This window comes from Neovison vison, chromosome 6, assembly GCF_020171115.1.
Source record: "Neovison vison isolate M4711 chromosome 6, ASM_NN_V1, whole genome shotgun sequence".
NCBI classification, from domain to species: Eukaryota; Metazoa; Chordata; class Mammalia; order Carnivora; family Mustelidae; genus Neogale; species Neogale vison.
This window is the reverse complement of record NC_058096.1, coordinates 96,056,637-96,075,919: the sequence shown is the minus strand read 5'-3', so window position 1 is coordinate 96,075,919 and position 19,283 is coordinate 96,056,637. Positions and strand designations below refer to the sequence as shown.

General features: G+C 41.9%; 1 protein-coding gene across 2 annotated transcripts in view; it reads right to left on the bottom strand.

Moving 5' to 3' along the window:
• The window catches only part of FNDC3B (fibronectin type III domain containing 3B), a 343,565-nt gene extending 324,989 nt beyond the window's left edge, over positions 1–18,576 (bottom strand). The window contains exon 1 of one of the 2 annotated variants that reach the window (XM_044251801.1): positions 18,485–18,576. The gene's annotated coding sequence lies outside the window, so the exon portion shown is untranslated. Of the gene's footprint in view, positions 1–17,560; positions 17,780–18,484 lie in introns of those variants that run through there. The other variant, XM_044251802.1, reaches the window with a different exon arrangement.
• Between the last annotated feature and the right edge of the window lie 707 nt (positions 18,577–19,283).

The following is a 19,283-nucleotide window of genomic DNA, read 5'->3' as shown; positions in this document are numbered from 1 at the left end:
TCAGCAGGGAGTCTGCTTGTCCCTCTGCCCCTCCTTCTGCCCACTTGCTCTCTCTCTCAAATAAATAAATATTTTTTAAAAAAAGAAAAAAGATAGACATGGTCCCTGCCCTCAAGGAACTTCTGTTAGTGGAGAACACAAAGAGGAATTAGAAGTCTCCCTGCTCCTTTCCTTGCCACACACCTGGACAGACTAGCTACTTCTAACTGAACCGAAGGCTCCCTAAGCTTCAGGTACTGGTTCATGCTACCCAACAGTTCCTACAGTCTTCTACTTCTAAAGGAGAAATGAAAAGTAGGATGTGGGCCACTACGGTTTTCTCTCACCACAGTGGGTAATCAGCATCGTAATCCAGGGGACACCAAAAAAAGCCTGGGCATGGGTCCAACTCATAAATATGCCTTACCCTCTGTCTTCTACCAACACCAGCTCTCACCTGACCACCACCTACAACTGTGAACATACACCTACCAGCCCCCTAGACCGGAGCAATGGGACTGACTGACACAGAAGAGAGCAACTTATCATTTCTAATTAAAATCCACTGTCTTTCTTTTTTTTTTTTTTTAAGATTTTTTTAAGTAATCTCTATGCTCAATAGGGGGCACAAACTCACAACCCTGAGGTCAAGTCATATGCTCTACTGCCTGAGCCACCCAGGTGCCCCAACCATCTTTCACTTTTACTTATTTCAGAGGGTCACTGCAAAACGGAGTCATGAGAATCCTAAGAGAACATCAGAGAACCAAGTGTCAACTGGTCATTACGAGGGTCTTCCCTTCAAGATGGAAGCACATTGCGCAACAACTTTTAATAAGCAACAGCCAGTTGAGGACAAAGACCTCTCACAGCAAACAGGAACTGAAGAGCTGGTTACATCTTCACATTCCTGCAAATTCAAACACGTATTCCCGAAAGCTGAAGGCAGGAAGATAGAGGTCATCAGATGCACAAGTGGTTTAAAACATTTCAAAATGAAGATTCTCACTAACCAAATCACTCAAAAGAAAAGCGCTAGGGAAGAAGGGCTACATGGCTTCTATTTGTCTAAAAGCTTGAATTCACTGAACTATAGATAAACATCTTTATATGCAATCATCCGCTTAGTATCCTGGAAAAAATATCATTATGCTAAAGGTTAAGCAAGTTTATATAGGCTATCAGGTATAATGTTTCCAATGATTACTTTTCCATGGCAAAACACGAACTGCGTTACTGATTAAGGAAAATAAACAATAACACCTAAGCTGTATCTTTGTCTTGATTTCTGGACAAACTTAAATACACCAGAAGTATTTCAAACAAATGAGTCAGACAATCTACAACAAATTCCAGCTAGTCGGTTAATAACCCATACATAATACATAATCCACACGTATTTCCTAAACACGAAAACAGTTTTTCAGATCAAAACATTTGACTCCCAAATACTGTCTGAATATCAGGTGAAATTTCTCAAAGCCCTTAAAATTTCAAATTCCCCATGCCATAGGGTACAATTAGTGGCAGGTGCGCTGAGGAGCACTAATCTTTGAGTTGTCAAAAAAAAAAAAAAAGAAAAAGAAAACACAGAAAAAAACCTGGGGGAGCCAATGGTTCCTGAGACCCTTATTATGGAAGAAGCTAATAGAAAGCCATATTTCTTTTACAAATGAAATACAAATATGGATTTTAAAAATGTCCCCAAGAGGGACGCCTGGGTGGCTCAGTTGGTTGGACGACTGCCTTCGGCTCAGGGCGTGATCCTGGAGTCCCGGGATCGAGTCCCACATCGGGCTCCCAGCTCCATGGGGAGTCTGCTTCGCTCTCTGACCTTCTCCTCGCTCATGCTCTCTCTCACTGTCTCTCTCTCTCAAATAAATAAATAAAATCTTTAAAAAAAAAAAAAAAATGTCCCCAAGATACATTCTAGGTCATGTGCTACCCTTAAATGTAATTTACAAAGCACAGATAAGCTATATATACTAGAATTACTATGAAAGAATCATATGCTTTGCTTATTCTTGTACATAATTATAGTGACAAATTAATGAGGAAAATAAACATCATATAAAAGTAGTAGGTCGTGCCTGGTGACAACCAGAAGCAAACCATTAGGAGCAAAGGGGTCACCACTGTAAGCAAACTGCTAAAAAGTTTTAGGGATTAAGACAAAGAGAAAGGACAACATTCACAAAGGATCCCTTGGTTCACTTTTCTCTTCTATAAGGATATTACAACATCCTTTCTAATAGATCATCTTAGGAAGCAAAGAAAAAGCTCTGGGTATGAAGTCAATGCGACAATACGATGACCTTAAGTTATGGTGCTTCAGCTACAGAACACAAGACATTCTGTTCTACATGAACTAAAGATCCATTAAAACAGAATCACTTCTTTTACCTCCTCTAGACACAAAGACTGAAACATCTGCTTCTTCCAGCACTGGCTACTCCTGTGATTTTTAAGCAAGTCCCTTCAATGTAAGATCCTCCTTTCATCACGTATTTCTGGGAAAATCCAAAAGCTTTTCAGTGTCTCAGAAGAATGAATTATATACCAACTGAGAATCTGTAACAGAACATCCCAATAAAGCAAACATCAAAATAGCAATAAAGATCTTTTGCCTTGTTCAGAAAAAGAGAGGAGGGGTATTAACTTGCCAAAAAAAAAAAAAATCATCTTTTAAAAGATCATCTAAAACAAAGACAAAGACACAAAAGAAGGAGTGGAAATCAAGTGAGCTGTGAGATGAGCGGGTGTGACTCTGAAAGACAGTATGATTAGGATAAGCAGGGACAGGCTGACATATTTTCTCTGTCACATTAACTAATACCAACTTTCTCTTCTTGTTATTAAGACCACAGAGTAACTGACTGCCCTAATGAATAAACAGATTTTCCTCAACATGAACGATGCCTGTGAAAAGCAAATTCATCTTCTGGGGGGAAAAAAAAAAGCTGTGACAAAGTCTTCCTTCAAGCAAGTTTCCAACAGCCAGTGGGGGATGTGAGAAACGGGGCAGTTTGCAAACCTGTAGTGTGACGTCTAGAACCGTGCCAGTTCTGAGAGTACTCAGAAAGGTCTTCTACACACCTAACTTACAGACATCTACTCATGATTTCCATGTGGATAAGGGCCAAACCTCCCTATAATGGAGATTAAGAATATCAAGGTGGGGTTTTGTTTTGTTTTTTAATGACATTGTTCTTCTCCCAGCCCAACAGTCAACGTCTATGCTGCATTGTGTGATTTCTTTTTTTTCCTCCCTGCAAGTTAGAAAATTTAATTTTCTTCATTTCCAGCCAGGGCCTCTCAAACAAATCTTAATGGGTGCAGACAGCATTTCCTGCCTACTGTAAGAAAATAATAGGATTGCCATTATTAACATGGCCCGAGGCATGCACTGAGGTGGGGCACTGAAGAAACTGACCTTTAATTTTCACCAGTTAGCCTACACTGCCTGCCTGGGTTTTGTTTTTGTTTTTCTAATAAAGGTGAAGGTTATTTTTTTTTTTCTCCAACGTTAAGTCTAACACTGGCTCATTCACTCTCACGGAGCAAGACAGGCTCCAATCCCTATTATCCTTTCCATTCAACTGTGTTTATGTCTAGAAAAACCCTGCCAGTAAACAACCCGCTAAAACTCGGTTCTGTTTTTCTTCTCTCTTTTGGATCTAGGCTTCCAATTTTTAAGAAGTTGGTGAGGTTCAGGAATGGCCAAAGCAGAAAAAATTATTCTATTCACTGACACCTCTACCAAACACTGTGTGTCACACTAAAGAAATGAGCATCCAAAAGTGGCTACGATTTCAAGAAACACTTCAACATCTGAACCTGCAGTGGAGGCTTTATGCCATTACAGAAATGAGGAACAGAGGTGGTGACCCAAAGATGAAAGGCAGGTCTCCGGAGCCCCATGGTCTCACCCACTGATGTCAAGTCCTGCTCTTCTCTCTTAAAAACGGTTAGAACAACATCCACGAGAAAAGCAAGAGGGGACTGGAGGGAGGGACTCTTCCTTTATTACAACTCTCCTTTGATCCTAGACTTTAGGAGAGCAAGCAGAGCTGTCACAGATCTTCTTAAAAAGGGAAAACCTCTCTTTGCAGGGGCAGGAGTGAAGAAAAATATGGGTAGAAGTTGCACTTGTAATAACTAGTACTGCTTGACATTCAGACAGTCTTCTTTTTCCCCCCAAAGGGCTCCTTACATATATTACTTCATTTTCTACCCCTACTATGTTACTAAGGAAGGCAGAGACTCAAAGTCTAGCTTTAGAGAACAGTGGTAAAGCTGTCATGTATACAAGGTTACTCAAGGAGTCAACGGCAAGGCCAAGACAAAACTGATGGTTAATATCCATATACACTTAAAATAATTGGGAACATTTTTTACCTAATGATCATCCTATTAAGAAGTATGTCCAACAGTTACACTGGTCTGTAGTCAGTGAATAAAATAACACAATAGCAGCTATCACTTGCTAAGTTCTTGTTCAAAGCTCTGTTCCAAGCCAGAGAGCCCTAATAATTCCTGTTTAAAGAGCCATGGAGATTAACGTAACCAAAGTCAGACTTAGTCCACACAGTGCAGTCTCAAGCTTAGGTCTTCTCCAGAGCACACGGATTCAGTCATTCCACTACAACTGACGGTTATTACCAAAAACATTAATCCCAAATTAAATCTGTAGTTTCCCATGCCCTAATATAAAAATCGTATGGAAATCTGCTTTCATAGACAGCAGCTGACTAATTTCCAAGAAGGATCTCCTTTAAAAGATGTTTCCTTTTAATCTACCTTACCTGCAATCAAACTTTCTAGAAAATCATTCTACACTTTTTCATGAAAAATGTTATCAATTTCTTGAAACTTACTGAAGATACACAAACACGGCAATCTGTGTTAAAAAACACCTTTTTTTTTTTTTTTTTTTTTAAGTTTCTCCGTTCATCTGCCAAGCAGAATATCTGACAGCAGACTAGAAACTGTCCCTCTCCTGAACTCATGGATGACTCAGTGGAAACTAGAATTTGGAAAACCTGCCATCCCACATGAAATATAATTGGAACAAACTCGCTCACCTTTGTGGGTGCTGCGTCCTTCCCCAAACCCTGGCCTCCTCTCCTCAGGCTACAATCCCGGCTCCTCACAAAGAGCAAAGAAGGAAAACCTGCAAAACTAGCAAGTTAACAGCAAACACCTGGAACCCAAAATTACCCCAAATGAAATGAAATTTATTTGAATTCTTAATTCTTTCACTTCTGAATCAACTACTATGTCCTGATAGGTTTAAGCAAACTCCCGGGAACACTGAGCTTAATTGAAGAGAATCAGAAAGCAAAATATAAATAGGAAAGGACACTGTCTCCATGTTTAAATTTAATGTAAGAAGCAAATGGCCAAGTCAAAAAAGTTAGGTTTTAAAAATCTTCAGATTCTGACAGGTATCATTAAGATCCAGTTAAAGGAATGGCTCAGTAAGCACATAGCAGGATTAAAATGGAAAAGTAAATAGACCTGGAAATAGCTGTGTTTCTTCATTAGTGAAGAAATTTTATAGTAAATTGAGATATCCGCTGCTAATTGAAGACTGAAATAAAATATAAGCCTTAAAAGTTGCTACCCATTTCTTTTCTCTTCTCCATACTTCTCCTTTAAAAAGAAAAAAAGAAAAGAAAAGAAAAAAACAGCATTTTAACAATTAAACTTACTTCCTTTCTAAGAGGCTAAAACTACTGATTGTGTAATTTCTTTGAACATGAGTCTACATACACAGGCGAGTTGTAGTATTCCTTACCCAAAATGAAGTAAATTTCCACCTTCAAGTGATGGTGGTGAAAGTGTGTAAGGGTTAGACTGAAGAGGGTCTGAACAATTTAAAATAAAAATAAGCAAATAAAACGCCCAAATCCTAAAATTAACATATTCCTTTTTTAATAAATGCCTGAAACCGGTCTCTTTACATCTTATGGGACACAACAGATTTTTTTTTTTTTTAAGATTTTATTTAGTTATTTGTCAGAGAGAGAAGGAGGGCACACAAGCAAGGGGAGCAGGAGGAAGAGGGAGAAGCAGGCTCCCAGCTGACCAAGGAACCTGATGCCGGGCTCCATCCCCGGACCCTGGGATCACCACTGGAGCTGAGGGCAGATGCTTATTAGCTCTGAGCCACCCAGGCGTCCCAGATTTTTAAAAGTAAGTCCTCCTGTGAGTTATAGCCAGGGTAATCTGCATCTGTGGACCTGCCCCCAGCAAGCCTTGAAAGCTGAGAGCACGAAAGGAGTCCCAGTCCCCAGTTCCCCAAAGAGGAGGCCGCTCAGGCAGCCCAGCCTGGAGCAGCACTTCTTCACATGTTTCCCCATTTACAGCCTTCCTCCTGCTAAGAAGAGAAAGAAGGAAAGGAGGTTCCAAGAGCCTTCCCTGTTCGGTGGGAACACAACCCCCAGAGCAGGGCAGAGCTCCTTCTGGGCCCAGAGGGCATTTCCGGGAAGCAGCGGGAAACCTTGAGGTAAGACAGCCTGAGGGCGGCCTCTTCATTAGTCCGAGTCCACACCACCCCACACAGGGAACAAAAGCAAGCTGGGCCCCACTTCAGAGCCTTGTCCTTAACTCACCTCAGTGAACTCACTTTCTAAAGATGGAGTAGAGAACTAAATGATTTCTAACAAAGGAAGCATTTAGGGTTGCCAGCTCCCCAGGTTTAGCCTGGGCCGTTTGGGAAAGCAACAGGGCTCCTCTGAATCCTGAGGTCACCTTTCATTAACCACAGGAGCCGCTTCTTTGAGCTCAGAGGAGAGGCTCCCTCTAGTCACTGCTGTGCTGGGCCCATCTCTGTGGTCGCCTCTGGGACAACCCAAACACCACAAACTATTAGCCTTAAAAGGAGAGAAAGGGTTAGTATCAGCAGTGGCAGGCTCTGCTTTTCCAGGTGCAAATTTTAAGTACAGGATCTTCCTCTGTATAAATTAACTTAAATGAAAGGCTTCAAGGAGATGGATGTAAGATGAACAAAACTGTACTGCTACTCAGTGATTTCTTAAACCTAGTTTTTCAAATGTCTGAAGAAGGTAAAAACTTCACTATCATTTCCTAACCGACTGCTCTAGATTTTTTCCATTCACTATATTGAATTTCTTATGTATTCCTACAAAGTACACTATAATCCGGTTTCTCTCATCCCAAGATTAAGTCGCTATCACAGAAAACAATCTAGGAAAAATCTCTTGGGAAATGTCCAGAATATTATTATTGGGTTGGGTTTTTTTTTTTTTTTTTTTGAGATTTTATTTACTCGAGAGAGAGAAAGAGACAGAGATTGAGATAGAAACGGGCGGGGGGGGGGGGAGAAGCAGGGGAGAGAAGTGGGGGATAAGTCGGCTCTCCGCTGAGCAAGGAGCCCATGTGGGGCTCGATCCCAGGACCCCAGAATCATAACCTGAGTCTTGCCCAACTGAGTCACCCATGTGCCCCTTATTATCGTTTTAAAAATAAATTTTAGGTTTCTGGGCAACAGGTTGAGCACATGGAAGGTCATCAACTAATACTTAGCCTTAGAATCCAGCTAGTCACCTGGGAGCACAACACTTCTCCAAGTCTGGATATACAAATAAGGTATTTCATGGGAACCACTGAAGAGCAGTGATGCAGCTGAAAAGTTCTGGCAACAGTCTAGGTGATACTGTGAACCTTCTATGCCTTTCTAATCTTTGATTCACCTAACATTTATAGGGCACCTGGTACCTACCAGCTTCTGCTGCAGATACTGGAAACATACAGAAAAACAGAAAACAACACCTACCTTCCTGTTTAGGTTTATGAATATGGCTGGTGTGTGGTAGGTGCTTGACAGTTACTGGTCACTTACTACGTTTTACATCTTTTTTGTGGCCACAGAGTGTTTCTAAGTTTGGCGCACAAATGACAAGTGTCCTGAACTCCTTTCCATATAAAACTGCCAAGAGCAGGTGATCGTTTTGCCCTGAAGAATAGGATGATAAAACCATTTTAAGTCCAGACCCTTCAATTCTGCCCTGATTCTGAACTAGAGTCCTTCTGGTCTCCTAAGCACTCCTTCCACAACTTCTCGTCAGCCACTGGTCAAGAAGGTCAATTTCCCAGACTTGCCTGATCATATCATTTACCTGAAACACCTGATAAAATAAAGACTCCCAGATGACACCCCGGACCACAATGAATAAGAGCCCCTTGCACCCTCCATCCCACTCACGCTATAATGCTCCACGAGACTCGACTTTCAACACACTTTAACTCCACCTTCTGAATAAGGTAAAACTCCTTACCTTCAAATAGCTGAGGTCATGCTCCTCAGGTTTTCATGATATGCTCTTTGACTCTTTTTCCGTGTCTTAGTTTTACACCAAACACTCTGGCCACTAGTCTCGCAGAATCCCCTCTCTCAGATGGACCCCCCGATACCTCAACAAGGCATATTTTGGTTTATTTCTATCCCTTCATGTCACCTATCTAGAATTTTCCTATAAAAGGATGACTTGGAACTACCACAATCTCTAAAAAGTTATCTTTTTCATATTTTTACCTATTAATTCCCAAACTGAGTCCAATGGATATGCAAAATATATATAATCGAGGACCACATTTTTAGGGAATAAAAATAGAAGCTATTTGTTAAAACTTTTAAAATCAATGAGGAACCTGACACAGACATGAAAAAGCCCATTTATTCTCTGGAAAACTTTCAGGTTTTTTTTTCTTTTTTTCCTTTCTTTTTTTAAGTAAACTCTGCACCCAACATGGGGCTTGAACTCACGACCCCAAAATTAAGAGTTGCATGCTCTACTGTCTGGGCCAGCCACGTGCCCCTTTCATTTCTTTAAAATAGTAATAAATGCAAAGCCAGACTTGCACTGAAGGTGACTCATGCCTTTGTTTTACTTTGTTTAAATATTTATTAGATGCCTACTATGAGGAAAAAAAAAAAAAAAAAAACTCAGGAACACTGCTGGAAATAAAAATGTCCACAATATGGCCCATGTTTCAAAAAGGTCAACTTCAGTAGAAGAAATACTGACAGAGCACCTGAGGAAAGGCATGACGTGTAAATGGCACATTCCAGCTTGGAATCCATCTATCTGACCACCCAGGGGACATTTACTATGCACTCACCATGAAAGACCCTAAATCAGTTATCACTCCCACATTCAAGACACCAAAATAAGACACCAAAAAGGACAAATGGTCTCCAAAGCACAGATAAAGTCCTAGAAGAATTTATTTTTTTTTAAGTATTTTATTTATTTATTTGACAGAGAGAGATCACAAGTAGGCAGAGAGGCAGGCAGAGAGAGAGGGGGAAGCAGGCTCCCTGCCGAGCAGAGAGCCTGATGTGGGGCTCGATCCCAGGACCCCGAGATCATGACCCGAGCTGAAGGCAGAAGCCCTAACCCACCAAGACACCCAGGCGCCCCAGTCCTAAAAGAATTTAAAGAAAACTACAAATGACCTAAGAGGAGGCTCTGGAACGTAATGAGGGTATGCAAAAATGGAATAGGACATTCTTTTCTTTGGAGTAGGCAAAAATTAATGAAGAGCACTCTGCAGGGTGCCTGGGTGGCTCAGTGGGTTAGGCCTCTGCCTTCGGCTTGGGTCATGATCTCCATCCTAAATAAATAAAATCCTTAAAAAGAAAAAAAAAAAAGAATGCAAGAGGAGGAGGAGGAAAGAAAAACAGACAAAAAAACAACAGCAGTAAGGAGTAAGGAGGTAGACCAAGGCCGAGCAACTAGAGACAAATGGAGATGGTGTGGAATAAACCTTCAATATCTTTTCTTGCTTTTTATTATGGCAAAATATACATAACAACACATTTATCATTTTGACCATCTTTAAGCATACAATTTCAGTGGCATTAAGTACATTCACAATGTTACACAACCATCACCATGAGTCTTTCTAAAACTTCCTTATCCCAAACAGAATCTCTATATCCACTAAACAGGAACTCCTATTCCCCTTCCCCTAGCCCTGGTAATCTCTATTCTACTTTGTGCCTATGAATTTATCTCTTCTAGGTACCTCATGTAAGTAGAAACTCATAGCATTTGTCCTTTTGTGTCTGGCTTTTCTCATTCAGCATGTTTTCAAGGTTCATGTATTTTGTACCCTGTAGAGGAATTCCAATCCTTTTTATGGCTGAATAATATTCCATTTTAAGTATATACTGCACTTGGTTTATCCATTCATCTGTGAATGGACGCTTGGGTTATTTCCGCCTTTAAGATATTATAAACACCGCTGCTATAAACACTGGTGTTCAAGTATCAATCGGAGTCACTACTTTTATTTTGGGAACACACATAAGAATGGAGTTGCTAGGTAATTCTATATTCATTTTTTTGAGAAACCACAAAACCGTTTTCCATGCAGCTCTACCTTTTATGTGCTCAACAGCAATACGGTAGGGTTCCAAGTCAATGTACTTTCAAGTCTTTTCTGATTCACTAATTCAGAATAATGTTTAACTCTATTACTCTAAAATGGAATTATTTTTGAGACAAGAGAAAAACGCAAAAGAAAAACCAGAAAAAGCAAGATCTAAAGATAGTATTGTCCTCCTAAACAACTTAAAACAATGGAAGAGACACTTAAAAGAAAAAAAAAACAAAACACCAAAATATAAAAGGAAGCATAATATCCTAAAAATATATGAAGTATCCCACACATAAAACTTGTACTGTAAAAACTGACCCCTAAAAAGTCATATACTAGAAAACTTCATTGTCTGAGTAACTGGATATAAGTATACCGAAGTATTTTTAAAGAAATTTACTCTCCTTACCAGTCAGTTCTTTCAGCTGCCCAGGAAGGTCCTGCTTTAGTAAAAGCAGAGGAGGAGGGTGCGTTAATGGGCTTATTTAAATACTACACACAGGACTTTCCACAAGTTTGCCCAAATGGCTAGGAAGGGGAGATAGGCAACTAAAAGTAATAATGATATTCTTAAACTTTTAACACCTGCTCTCACCCATCTGCCATCAAGTGCTTACAGGTGATAAAAGAAATTAACAAGTAGCGAAGCAAATGTCAACAGAAAAACTCCAAAACAAATAAACAGACATAACTGAAGTCTACTGGTGGGGTAAGGTGTGAAAGATATTTGCTTGTTGTTGTGCTTTACTCTGCATACAAAAATATAGTTCTAACTTTTGCTAGTAAACTGTTCCTAGCAAGGGATAGCATTGAGTTAATCAACAATGCCAAGGGCTCTTGCATCTCTATTGAACACACCCCCAGGAGAACCAGCTTCAACCCCTATTGCAGTTTTACACTGTTTTTACAACTGATTTTTCCAAAGTGCTTAAAAATAGTTTGTTCTCCTAATTTGGAAAATATTTCCTCTTATGATCTATTTAAACTTCTGTTAACAGTAAAACCTTTTCATAGAGAATAGGAAACCAAACTTTATCCTAGGCTTGCCTGGATAATTGCAAATTCCTAATTAGTTACATCAAGAACAATGGAGTTATTTTTAATAAAGACCCCTCTTTCACCAGTTACAGAGAAGCTAAGTCCCTTAGGAATAAATTAAATCACGCTCTTTCCTGGGATTTCAGAGGCTTCAATTATTCTCAAATTTACATTTGCTCATATATGAAGACAATTTTCTAGATAGTTATTTCAACAGAAAGCTCTTCATAATTGAAGACCATGAGTTGGTATCAAACTAACTTAGTTCAAGTAAACTTTTCTGATTGGTTGCCTTTATAGAAATCTTCAACTTCCAGAGTTAAAAGGAGGATGTATCAGAAAACTTAAATTCGAATATAAATTTAGTTTTAAACATAGCTTGTAAGTGCTGCAATTTTAACACTTCTCAAATTTCAGAAAGGATTAAAGAGTTGAAGTTGCCACCATTCTGCCCTAGGAGTTTGGTGGCAGACACCGTTCTCTACACAACATTCCAAAAATACAAACAAAATACCCTGTAAGTTAATAAATGCTTTGTATTTGTCCCAAAAAAGTCAGAATAGAGTAGAATATCCCATTAACAAAGAATCTAGTCTAGAACTCAAGAAATGCTTTCTGAGGCACTAAGTAAGTGAATGAAATAAAATTAAATACCATCTCACTAAAACCTTCTCCCTCCAGTTATTTAAAACTGACAAGCAGTGTCAAGATATCAAAGAAACAAAACATTAGGAGCCGAGCCTGAAACAACAGTGAGCACTGCCAACAAGGGCATCTCATCAGCCAAGGACACTGAAAATTACAATCTAGGAGTTACAGAATGCTAGACTTGCGTATCTCGAGTAGGGGCAAATAGAAAAGATTCAAAGATGGATCCACTTTCAAAATGAGAAACACCCCCACACTACCTTAGCTGATTTACATCTGGCCTAAAAAACTTCCTGTCCCCCATGCCCTCGCCAACACCCCATCTTTTTGGTCCACAGAGACCGATCCTAGACGGTAAAACTGCACCATCAACAATTCCCCTCCAGATAGCTCCTGAGTAGGGACAAGCCTCTCCTGAGCTCTACCTTGCGAAGCCCCAAAGTAGCATCGGGTCGTCTGCCCAGCGGGCCTGTGCTTGACTTGTACAGAGACCTGCCTGTCTAATGACAATGCAAGTACTTTCTGCCTTGCTGAAGCACATAACATCATACCATACCTCATATTCTTTTATTTATTTATTTGTTTGGCAGAGAGAGCGAGCCTGCCAGAGTGTGCGGAGGTCTGGAGAAGGAAAGAAACACTTGAGCAGACTAGTCACGGACCACAGAGCCTCATGTGGGGCTTGATGTCAAGACTCCTAAGATCTTGACCTGAGCTAAAACCAAGAGTTACATGCTTAACCGACTGCGCCACAGTTGGTGGCAAAAAAAGGTGTGTGTGTGTACACAGACACATACATGTACATATATGTAAGTGTATAGTATATATATACTATTTATGTATAAGTAGTGTATATATATATACCTATATTATTTATATGTGTGTATCTGTATATGTATAGATGTATTTAGTATATATATACTATTTATATATAAAGTATATATATATATATACCTATACTACATATATGTGTGTGTACATCTGTATATGTATAGATATATCTATCTCTCTATATTCAAAGTAAACTAAAGAATAAAGCTTCTCCTCAAGCACTTGGGCATTTTCCCAACAGCCACAGGATGAGAAATAAGGTTTGCCTGAAAATGTCTTTTACCAAAAAACTCTCATTTAACGGATTAACCTCATTAATGTGAAAAAATGGCAATTACGACTTCTAAAATGGAAACACAGGTAAGGTGCAAAGCTCCCTGGACCTGAAAATATTCTTTTCCCCCCATTCTCAGCTGTAATTACTGGAAGCTCAAATAATAGGCCTACTTGGATAATATACAATGACTAAAGCCTTATGCCTCTATCATTCAGTATTGAAAGTTCCTCTAAAAGACTGCATTTTTCCCCTTGATCTCAAGAAAACCCCAAATCAAACAGACTGTCATGTCCACGTCAGCAATGCTAGCCAGCTATCAGCTACAGCTAAGGAAAAACTTGCCCAAAACATGGAGCTGGGATGACTTATGTACAGAACAATTTTTGAGAGGTCACAAATCAACTATTCGTTCAGAATAAGGAGAAAATGAACACAACAATGTGAAGCTTTAAGCTTTATTTACTCATCAAAAAGAGAAAAATAAATTCTTTTTCAAACTGTCCACATGCAATTTGGAGGTCTCTAAAAAATGTGCAAAATAATGTAACAGGAACAGCTATTCTGGAATATAAGGGACTATGGAGTTTAAGTCTTTACCAAACACTTTTCAATACACTGACTCATTAATTCCTTGGACAACCGTTTGGCAGGGGGAAAAAAAAAAAAGGCATGGATGAGACGTTTCCTCTTTATAATAAAATCAGGAAATCCAAACTGAGAGAGGTTTAGAAGTGGATCAAAAATACACAGTTAAAAAGTAAAATCAGTCCATGGCAGAGCAGATTCTGATTTCAAACTGATACTCAGAGACAGCCCTCATCAGACATTTAAGATTTCTAATCTTTGCCCATTATCTGCCCATCTCTCAATATCTTTTGTCTTTAAAGATTTTAGTAAGTCTCTCACTTGTATTAAATGCCCTGACGTTAGACAAATGGAACCAGGTATCATGAGTTAAATGGTTTTTCCCATACTGGTCACACTGGTGAGAACACTGTAATCCTATTTATAACATGGTCTTTATCCTGGTTCCTTGAAAATAACTATGCTCCCAAGGGTCAGGAATGGGTATGAAAAGGGTGTTTCAGCTATCTCAACATTGTCATTAACTAATGACTCACCTATAATTGAATTGACAAGTCTGAAAAGGCTGGAGGTCATGCAATTCACTTAACACTAAAATAATATATATCAATTTAAAGCTGATTTACAAGTCTAGGTCTTTCAGGATCAAATAATGCTCTAGCACCAAGATCATGAACTGTAATTAATCCTGGGAAGTACAGTAACTATGAAAGGCACAACAGATTCAGATATATTTATACTGAACCTGAAAGTTACTTCTTTAAAAATCCTAATAAAAAGATTACTTTATCATTTGTCTTTTCCTGAAAGTAGTATGCCCTCCCTCCTCCAAAAAGTATTCAGTTACTGGACATTTATAGATAGAATCCAGATAAATGCTTACTTAACAGGAGCTGAAATTTTCACTATTTCATACAAAATTATGAAAGTTGTTGCAATTCCTCATATCAGATGAATTCTAAAGCGCAACAAAGATAAATTCAACTTACTAATCAGAAAACTACTTGACCGTTTGCCACCAAGAGTATTGCTGGTTGCTTGTTTTCCTCTTAGATATATTCTTCCCCATTCACAGATGAAATATAGTGTTTTATAGTTGAATTTATTCTTTGGTAGTAAAGCAACGATTTTAATTCTTCGGATTAATTCTACAACTACATAAGGAAAAGTTAAAGATGGTTTCACCTTTTTATTTACCTGACATGACATCATATGAAAAGAATCACCTAGTGAATAGGTAAACATGGTTATATTATCAGGTCATTTTTTTTTTAACCCCCATCAGTGATTTTTCATAGTGCCTCCTATTTACATTCTTTCATTACACTAAAATAACCAATAAGCCCTGCCTTTTCAGCTGTTCCTACAAACGATTAGTTTAACCAAACAAAAAAATGTCATTTAAATTTGTGTCCATCAGTTTGAACTATGTTATGTAAGCATTTAAAAAAAAAAAAAAGTGCTTATTTTACCCACTCCAAGTTTAAAAGCAAAACTGAGGTATAGCTGACTCAGCATTTAAATTCCACTGGAAGGCTGGATCTAAGCATCTTCTGGTGTTAAGAACGAACACTGAACTAGATCTAAAAAGTAGTATGACCCTGTTAAACACAAACATATTTGAGAGTCAGAAAGTTCTACATTGTGACTTCCAATACAGTAACCAGTAGCCACAAGTCACAGTTTAAAATAATTAAAAGGAAATACAATTTTTTTTTAAAGTAAATAAAATGTAAAATGGAGTTCCTCGGTTGCACTAAGCACATTTCAAAGGTACAACAGCTAACATGCCTTGTGGCTGCTATACTGGAAAGCACAACTACAGAGGGGTTTCCACCACCAAAGAAAACCCTACTGGTAGCAAAGTGATCTCACAGATGTTAAATTCTTGTGAATCTCAACACCATTGTCTGTAAAATGTCCATAACATAACATAAATTTAAAGACTGTTATTACAATTTTAATGAGACAATATATTAAAAAAAGCACAGTACAAAGAGCTTAGTACACATTAGATATTCAAGAAAGAGGAGTTATTAATACAATCCTGTACTGGACTTTAACCAACGATGGAAACCCTGGACAAGTCACTTTCCCCCCTGAGCCTCATTTTCCTAAACTGAAAAGTTTAAGAAGTTCTTCTGGCTAACATCTAAGGACACCATCAAATCCTACCATGTTAAATGAAGTGTTAAGCAAAAGGGGCACAATCTCTTCCTGAATAAATTACTACCTAGGCTCCTACAGTCTCCTAACCAATCCCAAGCATTCTTCCAAAAATCCCATAAGACTGGCTCTCCAACAGTCCACAGTCTGATGTGGGCTATTTATAAAGTCTGTCTTAAAAGGTTACCGGAATATCCTTCTGAAACTGTATATACTGTAATTAGAAATTACAACCCCTATTCCATGATGATATCTTGCACTTTTCACATCTCTTTTAAAATGAACACTATCTTTACAGATAAGTTTTTCTTTCTTAGTATTTAAACCAGAACACTTTAAAAGTACATGAGTTTAAGAACTTTTTAATGATTTTTTTTAACCAACTATACCTCATTCTTACCCAGTCTTGGGTGACCCTCAAGTGTCTAAACAAAGTGAGAATTACACCTTCATGGGTGAGGTCCCCTTGCAGCGCCAGAAACATGCCCAGAAGACTTTACTCTGGTTAACAGCTGCTCCCCGGGGAACCAGGAAATTGACTGAAGGCTAGGTCCACAAAGCCTGCCTCCAATGAGTGGGAACCAAGAGCCCCCACACACCGCACAAAACCACGGCCACTGACTGCCTTGGGGTATAGGCCTCTTCTCCCGCCTGTCCAGGACCCGAGTCACAGCTTTAAATTGCAGAGTGGAAGAGCAACTCAAGACAGTAGACATCAGAACAGAGCGGTGCATTTTTGCCCAAGGCCTGTAGCCTCAAAAAAAAAAAAAAAAAAGTGTTATTCCAGAGCAGATTCCTTTTCTTCCGGGTCTGTCTGCTCCCTCTGACTCTTTGCCCACAACCGCGGTGCCTCCCCTTTCCCAATGCCCCACCTCTCTCTCCACTCTTCCAAAAAAAAAAAAGTGGCTTACTCCTCTCCCTTAGTTTTCCCTAGCAGGGCCTGGAAACTGGAGGAAATTCAAATCAAATTAGCCGCACATTAAAAAATAAACGGACAAGCAAATCAAAGGGTGCCCACCCAACAAAAGATCTCTCCCGTTCCAAAATATGATTAAGCCTGGGTGTGAGAAGGGGAGGGAGACTAGAAACCGACAGGGATGGAGAGATAAACGTGTGGGTTTGGGGCCTCAGCGTCGGCCCATCAAGGCCAAATTCCTTTTTTTTTTTTTTTTCCCAAGGAAATGCTCGGCTGAAGAGAAAATAAAAAGTTGTAACTTTTAAGGAAGTCGGCAAACGGCAATGTCTGGATAATATGCCACTGCTTCCCTCCGTCTGGGATGGCAGGGTGGGATTTGGGATTCGAAAAGCTCCAACTCCAAATCGCGCACTCCTGGAAGCCTCCCAGCCAACGGCGCCGCCAGGCGGCCCAGCCCTGTCTCCCGGGACACCGGGCCCTGGGGCTTGGGCTCCCACGGGACGCTTGGACCCGTACCTTTGGGAAAGTTCGCGGGCACAGCCGGAGGCCCCACTTTCCTCCTAGGGTGACAGGCCCTTCCCACGCCAGGCGGCCCCCGCCCCGCCGCGGGCACCAGACGGTCCGCGCGGCCCCTCCCGGCCGCCTCCGGGCGCGGATTCCGCCGCCCGCCCCACCCCCGGCCCGGGCGCCCCTCGGGGTGACCGACTGACCGGAGCTCGCTGGCCCACACACCGGGTCGCCCGCTCCTTCCCGCCGCGCCCCGCTCCCCCGCCCGATCTTCCAGCCGCTGGTCTCGCCGAGTCCAGCCGGGGCCGCCGGTTACCGCCCCCAGCCCGGGGGGAGCCCGGGGGGCAGGACGGAGAGGGAGGACGTGGCGCGCACGGAGGTGGCCAGCGGCGGGACGGGGAGTGTCCTGGAGAGGCCCGGCCGGGGGCAGGGGGCCGGCACCGCTCCCGGGGCTGTGGGCCCGGACCCTCCCCGCGAGCATCCCGGGGTCCGAGGTCCCGGCCCGCCCCCGCCCGGCGCGGAGAGGCGGCCCCAACTTCCAGCCCCACTTCGCACGCCCGCCCTCCTCCCTCCACCATATGGAAATCTACAGCCTCTGAAAGTGACACGTCGAAGATTCCTCGGCCTCTCCGCCCGCCCTCCCCCTCCCGGGCAGCGTTCTTGCCGCGGAGATTCCGGGAGGGGGAGCGGATTCCTCGGACAGAATCTGCTGGGAAGGATGGGGAGGGCGAGGGGGGAGGGAGAGCCCGGGAGCCACTGCCCAGATTTTTTTTTTCATCAAGAAGAATCTACCCGCTTCTTTCCCTCCTCCAAGCCCAGGCAAGCTGCGGGGCGGGGGGGGGGGGGCACGGGCGGGGGGCCGGAGCCCAGCAAGATGCGGCCCCAAAGTGGAGGCCAACCCCCTCCCGGGCCCCGTGTTCCTGGGGTGCCCAGGCGAACGCAGGGTGCCCCAGCAGTGTGGCGCCAAGTTTTCCCCGGGAAGCCCGGCGCGCCAGGAGCGTTCCGGGACGAGATCGCACTCCCGCGGACTCGGCGTCCGGCCGGGGCTTTCCAGCGCGCGGGACCTGGTGGCCGAGGCGTGGGGTCCCGGTCCCCTCCAGTCTCCCGATCCTGCACGCCTTACTTACCTTCCCTCGGGCTGAAACGCGGGGCTCCGGGCGCGCCACACACCGGGTTGCCCACGCCTTCCCAGCCGGCAGCCCCGAGGATCCCCGCTGTCCCCTCCGCCGCTCCCGCCGCCGCCGCCGCCGCTCTCCACCTCCTCCGGCCGCCGCCGCCGCTCAAATAACTACCAGGAGGGTTTGATGGGGGATTCCGCCATGTCAATGATGTCGGGACCACATGGGGATTTGGGGCCCGCCCACTGCCGTAAACTACAGAGTAAAACCGCCGCCAAAAAAAAGTCTCAACTTCCCGGGACTGGGAGCCTCCTTTGCTCCCAGGCCTGCACAGCTGAGGAGAAACTCTCTTTGATTCAGCCAGACTAAAGAAGTCTGAGGCTTAGGGGAACTAGCAGCTCCTAAAAGACGAGGGCTGCAGGTTCTGCAAAAGATCGCCAAACACCAATACAAATGCAGTGTTTGCTGAGTAATAGAACTAAGACTGACTTTTTTTCATTTACACATCTTTTTTAAATCCCCACAACCTTGTGAGCTATTTTGTCACTCGGTTTGTCTATTTCCCACAGCACTTGTTCATACAACTAACGTAGCGTGAGCAGATTTTATGACACCAAAGTCAAAATGTCTATTTCCCCCTTTCGGTACCCAGTATGAACTCACAGGGCAGAAACTGGTCGGTACTCGTATCTTTATTTCTGTAAGGTCAAACATAGCATCGTGCATAATGTGATTCACTAGATAACTGTTAAGCTTATAGTAGTTAAATGTAATGGATTCCTGTTGTAGAGGCTCAAAATGATTAACA